Here is a 10,841-nt window from a genome sequence, read left to right as displayed (position 1 = left end):
GCCCGACCCTGCTTAGCTTCCGAGATCAGACGAGATCGGGCGTGCCCAAGGTGGTATGGCCGTAAGCTAAAACTGCTGCCAAAATTGGGCTATTTAAAAGGTTAGACCATTAGTGAAGAAAACTAAGAACAACTTTTGAAAAAACTCAAGCTCTTTCATGCTTTCTGAAGAATCTCAGAGACTTTTTAAGGCTTTTTGAAGAAGCTCAGGGACTCTTTTTTTTTTTTCTTAAAAAAGCTTACAACACCTAGTATTCCCATGCGGCCTCCCATCCAAGTACTAACCAGGCCTTATTTAAAAGCTTAGACCATTAGTGAAGAAGACTAAGAAGAACTTTTGAAAAAACTCAAACTCTTTCATGCTTTCTGAAGAATCTCAGAGACTTTTTAAGGCTTTTTGAAGCTCAGGCACTCTTTTTTTTTTTTTTTTTTTTAAAAGCTTACAGCACCTGGTATTCCCAGGCGGTCTCCCATCCAAGTACTAACCAGGCCCGACCCTGCTTAGCTTCCGAGATCAGACGAGATCGGGCGTGCCCAAGGTGGTATGGCCGTAAGCTAAAACTGCTGCCAAAATTGGGCTATTTAAAAGGTTAGACCATTAGTGAAGAAAACTAAGAACAACTTTTGAAAAAACTCAAGCTCTTTCATGCTTTCTGAAGAATCTCAGAGACTTTTTAAGGCTTTTTGAAGAAGCTCAGGGACTCTTTTTTTTTTTTCTTAAAAAAGCTTACAACACCTAGTATTCCCATGCGGCCTCCCATCCAAGTACTAACCAGGCCTTATTTAAAAGCTTAGACCATTAGTGAAGAAGACTAAGAAGAACTTTTGAAAAAACTCAAACTCTTTCATGCTTTCTGAAGAATCTCAGAGACTTTTTAAGGCTTTTTGAAGCTCAGGCACTCTTTTTTTTTTTTTTAAAAGCTTACAGCACCTGGTATTCCCAGGCGGTCTCCCATCCAAGTACTAACCAGGCCCGACCCTGCTTAGCTTCCGAGATCAGACGAGATCGGGCGTGCCCAAGGTGGTATGGCCGTAAGCTAAAACTGCTGCCAAAATTGGGCTATTTAAAAGGTTAGACCATTAGTGAAGAAAACTAAGAACAACTTTTGAAAAAACTCAAGCTCTTTCATGCTTTCTGAAGAATCTCAGAGACTTTTTAAGGCTTTTTGAAGAAGCTCAGGGACTCTTTTTTTTTTTTCTTAAAAAAGCTTACAACACCTAGTATTCCCATGCGGCCTCCCATCCAAGTACTAACCAGGCCTTATTTAAAAGCTTAGACCATTAGTGAAGAAGACTAAGAAGAACTTTTGAAAAAACTCAAACTCTTTCATGCTTTCTGAAGAATCTCAGAGACTTTTTAAGGCTTTTTGAAGCTCAGGCACTCTTTTTTTTTTTTTTTTTTTTTTAAAAGCTTACAGCACCTGGTATTCCCAGGCGGTCTCCCATCCAAGTACTAACCAGGCCCGACCCTGCTTAGCTTCCGAGATCAGACGAGATCGGGCGTGCCCAAGGTGGTATGGCCGTAAGCTAAAACTGCTGCCAAAATTGGGCTATTTAAAAGGTTAGACCATTAGTGAAGAAAACTAAGAACAACTTTTGAAAAAACTCAAGCTCTTTCATGCTTTCTGAAGAATCTCAGAGACTTTTTAAGGCTTTTTGAAGAAGCTCAGGGACTCTTTTTTTTTTTTCTTAAAAAAGCTTACAACACCTAGTATTCCCATGCGGCCTCCCATCCAAGTACTAACCAGGCCTTATTTAAAAGCTTAGACCATTAGTGAAGAAGACTAAGAAGAACTTTTGAAAAAACTCAAACTCTTTCATGCTTTCTGAAGAATCTCAGAGACTTTTTAAGGCTTTTTGAAGCTCAGGCACTCTTTTTTTTTTTTTTAAAAGCTTACAGCACCTGGTATTCCCAGGCGGTCTCCCATCCAAGTACTAACCAGGCCCGACCCTGCTTAGCTTCCGAGATCAGACGAGATCGGGCGTGCCCAAGGTGGTATGGCCGTAAGCTAAAACTGCTGCCAAAATTGGGCTATTTAAAAGGTTAGACCATTAGTGAAGAAAACTAAGAACAACTTTTGAAAAAACTCAAGCTCTTTCATGCTTTCTGAAGAATCTCAGAGACTTTTTAAGGCTTTTTGAAGAAGCTCAGGGACTCTTTTTTTTTTTTCTTAAAAAAGCTTACAACACCTAGTATTCCCATGCGGCCTCCCATCCAAGTACTAACCAGGCCTTATTTAAAAGCTTAGACCATTAGTGAAGAAGACTAAGAAGAACTTTTGAAAAAACTCAAACTCTTTCATGCTTTCTGAAGAATCTCAGAGACTTTTTAAGGCTTTTTGAAGCTCAGGCACTCTTTTTTTTTTTTTTTTTTTTTAAAAGCTTACAGCACCTGGTATTCCCAGGCGGTCTCCCATCCAAGTACTAACCAGGCCCGACCCTGCTTAGCTTCCGAGATCAGACGAGATCGGGCGTGCCCAAGGTGGTATGGCCGTAAGCTAAAACTGCTGCCAAAATTGGGCTATTTAAAAGGTTAGACCATTAGTGAAGAAAACTAAGAACAACTTTTGAAAAAACTCAAGCTCTTTCATGCTTTCTGAAGAATCTCAGAGACTTTTTAAGGCTTTTTGAAGAAGCTCAGGGACTCTTTTTTTTTTTTCTTAAAAAAGCTTACAACACCTAGTATTCCCATGCGGCCTCCCATCCAAGTACTAACCAGGCCTTATTTAAAAGCTTAGACCATTAGTGAAGAAGACTAAGAAGAACTTTTGAAAAAACTCAAACTCTTTCATGCTTTCTGAAGAATCTCAGAGACTTTTTAAGGCTTTTTGAAGCTCAGGCACTCTTTTTTTTTTTTTTTTTTTTTTTAAAAGCTTACAGCACCTGGTATTCCCAGGCGGTCTCCCATCCAAGTACTAACCAGGCCCGACCCTGCTTAGCTTCCGAGATCAGACGAGATCGGGCGTGCCCAAGGTGGTATGGCCGTAAGCGAATACTGCTGCCAAAATTGGGCTATTTAAAAGGTTAGACCATTAGTGAAGAAAACTAAGAACAACTTTTGAAAAAACTCAAACTCTTTCATGCTTTCTGAAGAATCTCAGAGACTTTTTAAGGCTTTTTGAAGCTCAGGCACTCTTTTTTTTTTTTTTAAAAGCTTACAGCACCTGGTATTCCCAGGCGGTCTCCCATCCAAGTACTAACCAGGCCCGACCCTGCTTAGCTTCCGAGATCAGACGAGATCGGGCGTGCCTTTTTTTTTTTTTTTTTATTAAGAAATTTCAATCAATAAAATACAATAAAAATAAATACAATAAAAAATACATATTTTCTTCTACATACATCTCTACATCACATATATTTCATTTACATACATTATTTAAAAAACTCCATCACTTCCCGGCAGCTTCCACATTTGGTCTTTAAGGACACAACAAACTTTTGGGGTAAAAATATCATAAAAAGCATCCAACATATTTTCACATTTAAAATAAACATACAATCTTTCAATATACAATTCAGTTTTCCTTTTAAACATAGTCCAAACATCCAACACAATTTTTTCCTTTTTAGCCACAGTTCTTCTCTCCCATATTGCACTTTTCATCAACATTACACACAGATTTATAAAACTTTTGTTTTGACACTTCTTTTCCCAACCAAACATCACAACTCTGTTCCATTCCATTACACTTTCATCCCACTCCTCAGTCAACTCTTTAATTAAGCATTTACATTTCCTTAAAAATTCCTCCAGTTCTTTACAGTATAAAAATATATGTAAAATCCACTCTTCCTTTTCCTGGCACACTTTACACAGAGCGTTTTGCTCAATTCCTATTTTATTTAAAATTGCCTCAGTAAAAATCACTTTATGTCTTATAAAATATTCTAAACATCCCAATTTTGTTTCCACACACTTCCCCCTCATGTTTCTCCATATACACTCTTTTTTTAAATCTTTGAATTTCTGCACCCAGTATTCATTTGCAATTGGCTCTTTAAAAACATCATCTCTAAAAGAACAATAAATCATTTTCACAGTACATTCCTTAAAATCATTCACTTTCCCCCCCAATTTCACATAAATACATTTCTCTTTTGGCTCTCCTTCCATACATTCTATTCTTTTAATCCACTCTTTGGGTATTGCACTTTTAATGATTTCATACTTATTTAAAATTTCTTGTTCACTGTAATCCTCTTTTGCCTCCTCCATTGCATCCACAATAAATTGTGTTGGTAAAAACCCTTCTTTGAATTCATATAAAACGTCTCTCACTCTTGTTATCCCCACTTCCATCCATTTCTTTAAAAACATTTCTTTGTCTTGTTTTAAAATGTTTTTGTTTAAGAACAGAGGTTGATTTAAAATGTTTTCTCTCCCATGTGGATCATACTCGACTTTGGCTAAAAATTTTCCCCAGGCACTCAAAATTTCTCTATAAAACTCTGGTAGTCTTTCCATCATCCAAATTTTCGTTTTCATCCATAAAATTCCATCCCCCATATTAAAATTCCCACATTTGTTTAAAAAATATTTCATGGTCTTTTTCCACTCTGCTTTGCCCTCATCTTGTATGTATTTCTTCACTATTTTAACTCTCAAACTATTTTTTCTCTGTTCCACATCTATTAATCCTAAACCCCCCTTGTCTACTGCCCCTAAAAGTGTGTTAAAAGCTATTCTTGCTGGTTTCCCCTCCCATAAAAAGTCAAGAAAACATTTCTTCAGCCTCTTTTCTGTCCACAATGGCATCTCCGACACATATAAAACATACCATAGCTTAGAAACCATTAAAACATTCAATATTAAAACCTTCCCTTTCAAGTTTAATGTTCTCAATTTCCAAAAATTTAACCTTCTCTCTATTTCTGTTACTAGTTGCTCCCACATTTCATCTCTTACTTTCCTCTCATTTTTCCCCATTAAAATTCCTAAAATCCTTATTTCTTCCACTTCCTTGAAATTAAAACAATCCCTTAAAATCATAGCTTTACCAAATCTCATATACACCGTCTTATCTTCATTTACTTTACTCCCAGATCCTTTACAATATTCTTCTACAACCTTCATAACTTCTTTAACGCTCTCCTTTCCTTTTACTATTATCGTTGTGTCATCAGCATATTGAAAAACCTTCCCTTCAGACTTGTTTTCCTCAATTTCAATTCCAGTTATTTCTTCTTTTTGTTTTATAGCCAATCCCAACGGTTCCGATACAAGTGAATATAATAACGCTGAAAGTGGACACCCCTGTCTTATTGATCTTGTGATTTTAAAACATTCTGTTAAAAACCCATTACATTTTATTCTTGTTAAAGCACCCTTATATAAAATCTCAATCCATTTAATAAAATCTCCCCCAAAACCAAATTTCTTTAAAACATCAAATAAATACCCGTGTTCAACCCTATCAAAAGCTTTTTCAAAATCTAAACTAATTACGTATCCTTCTTCTTTCTCTTCTTTCAAGTACCATATTGTGTCTCTTATGCTCATTGTCGTGTCCGCTATATCTCTTCCTTTTACTCCGTACGCTTGATTTGTTTTGATTATACTTGGCATTACTTCCTTTAACCTGTTTGCTAAAACTTTCGCTAAAATCTTAAGATCTGTGTTTAGCATTGTGATTGGCCTGTAGTTTTTTAAATCTACTTTTTCTCCTTTCCTTTTATATATCAGTTTTGTTATGCCCATCCCCATTCTTTCATTAACTTCTTCTTTTCCAAAAATTTCTCTAAAAACTTCCTTTAAAATCTTTGTTAAAATCTCTTTAAAACATATATAAAATTCACTTCCTAAACCATCTATTCCTGGACTTTTCTTTTTATTCAGCTGCTGTATTGCTCTTTCTATCTCCTCTTCTCTGACTTCTTGATCACATTCTTTTTTATCTTCCTCGCTAATTTTTGCTTTTATCTGATTCAACAATTCCATTTTTTCGTTTTCTTTTACACCTCTTGTACTAAAAAGCTCTTCATAAAAATTCCTTATTTCTTCTAAAATTTTTTCATTCCCTTCTACAATTTCCCCATTTTTTCCTCTTATCTCTTTAATCGTTTCAGCTTTCCCTTTCTTTTTTTCCAAATCAAAAAAAAACTTGGTGCATTTTTCTCCCTCCACTGTATATTTAGCTTTGCTTCTTAACCTCGCCCCCTCATATTCTTTTTCCTCTATTTCTTTCAGTTTTCCCTCCATTTCCTTTATCTTTTGTATATCTTTATTTTCTTTATTCAATTCCACTTCCAAACTTTCCTTTATTTCTTTTTCTTTGTATCTTTTGCATTTGTGTATTATACTACAATACTTAATCGAGAATTTTTTAATTAAAAACTTTACGTTCTCCCACCATATTCTCTTATCTTCTTCATACATTTCATTTTCCTTTTCTTTTTCTATAATTTCTTTAACCTTTAAAACATAGTCTTCATTTTCTAACATTTTAGTATTTAAAACCCATATCCCTGGCCCTCTTTGCACTTTATTCCAGTCCATTTTAAAAAATAAAAACTTGTGATCGCTCAAACTTGTGTCTTCATACTTGATATTTTCGATAAAATTCTCCACATTCCTCGTACATAAAATAAAGTCAATTCTTGTTTTGCACACAAAGCTCCCTACTATTTGTATCCTTGAAAATTCTTTTTTCCTTTCATTTCTTTCTCTCCACACATCTATCATATTATTTTCTGCCATTGATGCTTTTAATTCTTTTCTCCCTGTATCAGTTTTAAAAACCATTCCTTCTGCCATGTCATGTTTATTAAAAACCGTGTTAAAATCCCCCATCATTATTATTTCCTTATACTTCTTTACAATACTTCTTAAAACATTAAAAAACTCTTTCTTTTCTTTCTCTTCCGTTGGTGCATGTACATTTACTAAAATCAATTCTCTTCCTTCATGTATTGTCTCAACCACCATACATTTTCCCATCGTATCTTTGTATAGAATTTTACTTGCTTTAAAAACATCATCCTTCATTAAAAAAGCCACTCCTCTTCCAAACCTCCCATCTCCATTATTGTATAAAATCCCTCCTTCCCATCTCTTTTTAAAATCATTCATCACATTTTCTCTCCAGTTTGTTTCTTGTAGCACAATAATGTCTTCTGTTTTACATTTTTCTTTTACATTTTCAAATTTCCTTAAGTTCAAAAGTCCTCTCGCATTAAAAGTCACACAACTTAGTACCATTAAAAATAAAAAGAATAAATATCTAAAAACCATTATTCTTAGTCTTTCTCCTCCAGTTCCTTTAACACCTCAAACCTGTTTAAACACTCGATTAGTCCTTTTTTCAACACTTTTTTCCTTGCAGTTTCTATATTTGGCTTTACCTTTAGCAATCTTCTTCGTCCTTGTCCCCTCTCCACTTTTTTCTTCTCGTCCTCCTCCATCCTTATTTCTCCTTCGCTGTCTGTTTCTTTGTCTTGTTCTTTTCCTTTTTGTCCATGATTTGAAGATATGTCCATTGGTGTCAACAGCGTGTCCTCTTCACTTATCTGTTCATCATCCTTTTCATTTCCTCCTTCTCCTTCTTGTCTGTTGTTTGTTCCTTCCTCTGCTTCCTTTGGTTGTGATTCGTCCTCTTCTTGTCTTTCCTCGTTGTTTCCTTCATGCACCTGTCTGTCTACCTGTACTTCCCTTCCTCCTACCTCTCCCTCCATCCAGCATTCACATTTATTTAAAATTTCTTGGCAATCCGGGCACCTGACGGCGTTGCAATCTCGTGCAAAATGGCCCCTTTCCTCACACTTATAGCACTTGAAATCTGGGCAATCTTTCAGTAGATGTCCTGGGCTCATGCACAGCCGACAGGTCTTTACCTGGTGGCTGTGCATCACCCTAAAGTACTGTGGCCCTTCCGCTGTTTCCAGCTTTGTGCTATAAGGGAGTGATGCCACTTCTTTGGGGAACCTCACCTTCACAAACCTGGTGCCGTCTTCTACGTCAGTGCCCGGATAGCACCTTCTTTTGATTTTAGATATGGGGGAAACCCCCCATCCTTCCAATTTGTCCAAAATTTCATTATCCTCCAGGTAGACAGGCAGGTGCATGAATGAAACAACGTAATCTTTATTTTGCAGCTTCTTTACTTCACAGTCCACTCCCTTTATTGTCAATCCATCGATTAAAACGTCGCACATTTCTTCCTGTTCTAGTGTCAGTTCATATTCTTTGCCTTGCCTGGGTCTTACAGCCAACACCTTTCCACTTCCAATTTGTTCCGAAATCGCTTTAATTATATCCTCCGCTCTCACTCCACTCACGTTCTCTGTACTTACGATCACTGTTGCCTCTTTTAAATATTTTCTTTCACCAAATCTTTTCCTTGCTTCTTGATCCTTTCCATTCCCAGTTCTTTGTCGATTCTCTAGTCCAGTGTCGTTTGCCATTCGTGTTCCTCCCGCCAGTCCAGTGTCTTTTGCCATTCGTGTTCCTCCCGCCAGTCCAGTGTCGTTTGCCATTCGTGTTCCTCCTGCCAGTCCATTGTCAATTACCGTGCGTGTTCCTCCAACCAGTCCAGTGTCGTTCGCCGTTAATCCGTCCATAATTGCAAAAATAAAATTAAAAACCACCCTCCAGCCAGCAAAAGCTGCTGTTAGGTGGTTTGAAAAGCAAAATAAAGCGAAAAAAACTAACTTAAAGTAACAAACTCGAAAAACAAAACACAAATAGAAAAACAAAAATGGGGGAGAGCCTTCCTCTCCAACTGCAGCCAACTCACTTCCTGGATCGTACCAACTAGATCGGGCGTGACCAAGGTGGTATGGCCGTAAGCTAAAACTGCTGCCAAAATTGGGCTATTTAAAAGGTTAGACCATTAGTGAAGAAAACTAAGAACAACTTTTGAAAAAACTCAAGCTCTTTCATGCTTTCTGAAGAATCTCAGAGACTTTTTAAGGCTTTTTGAAGAAGCTCAGGGACTCTTTTTTTTTTTTCTTAAAAAAGCTTACAACACCTAGTATTCCCATGCGGCCTCCCATCCAAGTACTAACCAGGCCTTATTTAAAAGCTTAGACCATTAGTGAAGAAGACTAAGAAGAACTTTTGAAAAAACTCAAACTCTTTCATGCTTTCTGAAGAATCTCAGAGACTTTTTAAGGCTTTTTGAAGCTCAGGCACTCTTTTTTTTTTTTTTTTTTTTTTTAAAAGCTTACAGCACCTGGTATTCCCAGGCGGTCTCCCATCCAAGTACTAACCAGGCCCGACCCTGCTTAGCTTCCGAGATCAGACGAGATCGGGCGTGCCCAAGGTGGTATGGCCGTAAGCGAAAACTGCTGCCAAAATTGGGCTATTTAAAAGGTTAGACCATTAGTGAAGAAAACTAAGAACAACTTTTGAAAAAACTCAAGCTCTTTCATGCTTTCTGAAGAATCTCAGAGACTTTTTAAGGCTTTTTGAAGAAGCTCAGGGACTCTTTTTTTTTTTTCTTAAAAAAGCTTACAACACCTAGTATTCCCATGCGGCCTCCCATCCAAGTACTAACCAGGCCTTATTTAAAAGCTTAGACCATTAGTGAAGAAGACTAAGAAGAACTTTTGAAAAAACTCAAACTCTTTCATGCTTTCTGAAGAATCTCAGAGACTTTTTAAGGCTTTTTGAAGCTCAGGCACTCTTTTTTTTTTTTTTTTTTTTTTAAAAGCTTACAGCACCTGGTATTCCCAGGCGGTCTCCCATCCAAGTACTAACCAGGCCCGACCCTGCTTAGCTTCCGAGATCAGACGAGATCGGGCGTGCCCAAGGTGGTATGGCCGTAAGCTAAAACTGCTGCCAAAATTGGGCTATTTAAAAGGTTAGACCATTAGTGAAGAAAACTAAGAACAACTTTTGAAAAAACTCAAGCTCTTTCATGCTTTCTGAAGAATCTCAGAGACTTTTTAAGGCTTTTTGAAGAAGCTCAGGGACTCTTTTTTTTTTTTCTTAAAAATTTTTACAACACCTAGTATTCCCATGCGGCCTCCCATCCAAGTACTAACCAGGCCTTATTTAAAAGCTTAGACCATTAGTGAAGAAGACTAAGAAGAACTTTTGAAAAAACTCAAACTCTTTCATGCTTTCTGAAGAATCTCAGAGACTTTTTAAGGCTTTTTGAAGCTCAGGCACTCTTTTTTTTTTTTTTTTTTTTTTAAAAGCTTACAGCACCTGGTATTCCCAGGCGGTCTCCCATCCAAGTACTAACCAGTCCCGACCCTGCTTAGCTTCCGAGATCAGACGAGATCGGGCGTGCCCAAGGTGGTATGGCCGTAAGCGAATACTGCTGCCAAAATTGGGCTATTTAAAAGGTTAGACCATTAGTGAAGAAAACTAAGAACAACTTTTGAAAAAACTCAAACTCTTTCATGCTTTCTGAAGAATCTCAGAGACTTTTTAAGGCTTTTTGAAGCTCAGGCACTCTTTTTTTTTTTTTTAAAAGCTTACAGCACCTGGTATTCCCAGGCGGTCTCCCATCCAAGTACTAACCAGGCCCGACCCTGCTTAGCTTCCGAGATCAGACGAGATCGGGCGTGCCCAAGGTGGTATGGCCGTAAGCTAAAACTGCTGCCAAAATTGGGCTATTTAAAAGGTTAGACCATTAGTGAAGAAAACTAAGAACAACTTTTGAAAAAACTCAAGCTCTTTCATGCTTTCTGAAGAATCTCAGAGACTTTTTAAGGCTTTTTGAAGAAGCTCAGGGACTCTTTTTTTTTTTTCTTAAAAAAGCTTACAACACCTAGTATTCCCATGCGGCCTCCCATCCAAGTACTAACCAGGCCTTATTTAAAAGCTTAGACCATTAGTGAAGAAGACTAAGAAGAACTTTTGAAAAAACTCAAACTCTTTCATGCTTTCTGAAG

At 37.2% G+C, this 10,841-nt stretch overlaps 10 non-coding genes across 10 annotated transcripts; all 10 read right to left on the bottom strand.

Moving 5' to 3' along the window:
- Positions 1-436: 436 nt before the first annotated feature.
- Positions 437-555, bottom strand: LOC143697323 (5S ribosomal RNA). Its single transcript, XR_013186354.1, has one exon. It is a non-coding gene; the product is annotated as a 5S ribosomal RNA (ribosomal RNA).
- A 363-nt stretch (positions 556-918) lies between these two features.
- LOC143697322 (5S ribosomal RNA) lies at positions 919-1,037 on the bottom strand. The gene has a single exon (XR_013186353.1). It is a non-coding gene; the product is annotated as a 5S ribosomal RNA (ribosomal RNA).
- A 371-nt stretch (positions 1,038-1,408) lies between these two features.
- On the bottom strand, positions 1,409-1,527 carry LOC143697321 (5S ribosomal RNA). Its single transcript, XR_013186352.1, has one exon. It is a non-coding gene; the product is annotated as a 5S ribosomal RNA (ribosomal RNA).
- Positions 1,528-1,890: 363 nt separating this feature from the next.
- LOC143697320 (5S ribosomal RNA) lies at positions 1,891-2,009 on the bottom strand. The gene has a single exon (XR_013186351.1). It is a non-coding gene; the product is annotated as a 5S ribosomal RNA (ribosomal RNA).
- A 370-nt stretch (positions 2,010-2,379) lies between these two features.
- LOC143697319 (5S ribosomal RNA) lies at positions 2,380-2,498 on the bottom strand. The gene has a single exon (XR_013186350.1). It is a non-coding gene; the product is annotated as a 5S ribosomal RNA (ribosomal RNA).
- Positions 2,499-2,870: 372 nt separating this feature from the next.
- Positions 2,871-2,989, bottom strand: LOC143697318 (5S ribosomal RNA). The gene has a single exon (XR_013186349.1). It is a non-coding gene; the product is annotated as a 5S ribosomal RNA (ribosomal RNA).
- A 6,168-nt stretch (positions 2,990-9,157) lies between these two features.
- Positions 9,158-9,276, bottom strand: LOC143697317 (5S ribosomal RNA). Its single transcript, XR_013186348.1, has one exon. It is a non-coding gene; the product is annotated as a 5S ribosomal RNA (ribosomal RNA).
- A 371-nt stretch (positions 9,277-9,647) lies between these two features.
- LOC143697315 (5S ribosomal RNA) lies at positions 9,648-9,766 on the bottom strand. The gene has a single exon (XR_013186346.1). It is a non-coding gene; the product is annotated as a 5S ribosomal RNA (ribosomal RNA).
- A 371-nt stretch (positions 9,767-10,137) lies between these two features.
- LOC143697346 (5S ribosomal RNA) lies at positions 10,138-10,256 on the bottom strand. Its single transcript, XR_013186377.1, has one exon. It is a non-coding gene; the product is annotated as a 5S ribosomal RNA (ribosomal RNA).
- A 162-nt stretch (positions 10,257-10,418) lies between these two features.
- LOC143697314 (5S ribosomal RNA) lies at positions 10,419-10,537 on the bottom strand. Its single transcript, XR_013186345.1, has one exon. It is a non-coding gene; the product is annotated as a 5S ribosomal RNA (ribosomal RNA).
- Between the last annotated feature and the right edge of the window lie 304 nt (positions 10,538-10,841).

This window comes from Siphateles boraxobius, unplaced genomic scaffold, assembly GCF_051911475.1.
Source record: "Siphateles boraxobius isolate OS27281-9 unplaced genomic scaffold, OSU_SipBor_1 311, whole genome shotgun sequence".
NCBI classification, from domain to species: domain Eukaryota; kingdom Metazoa; phylum Chordata; class Actinopteri; order Cypriniformes; family Leuciscidae; genus Siphateles; species Siphateles boraxobius.
This window is presented reverse-complemented; position numbering and strand designations above follow the sequence as displayed.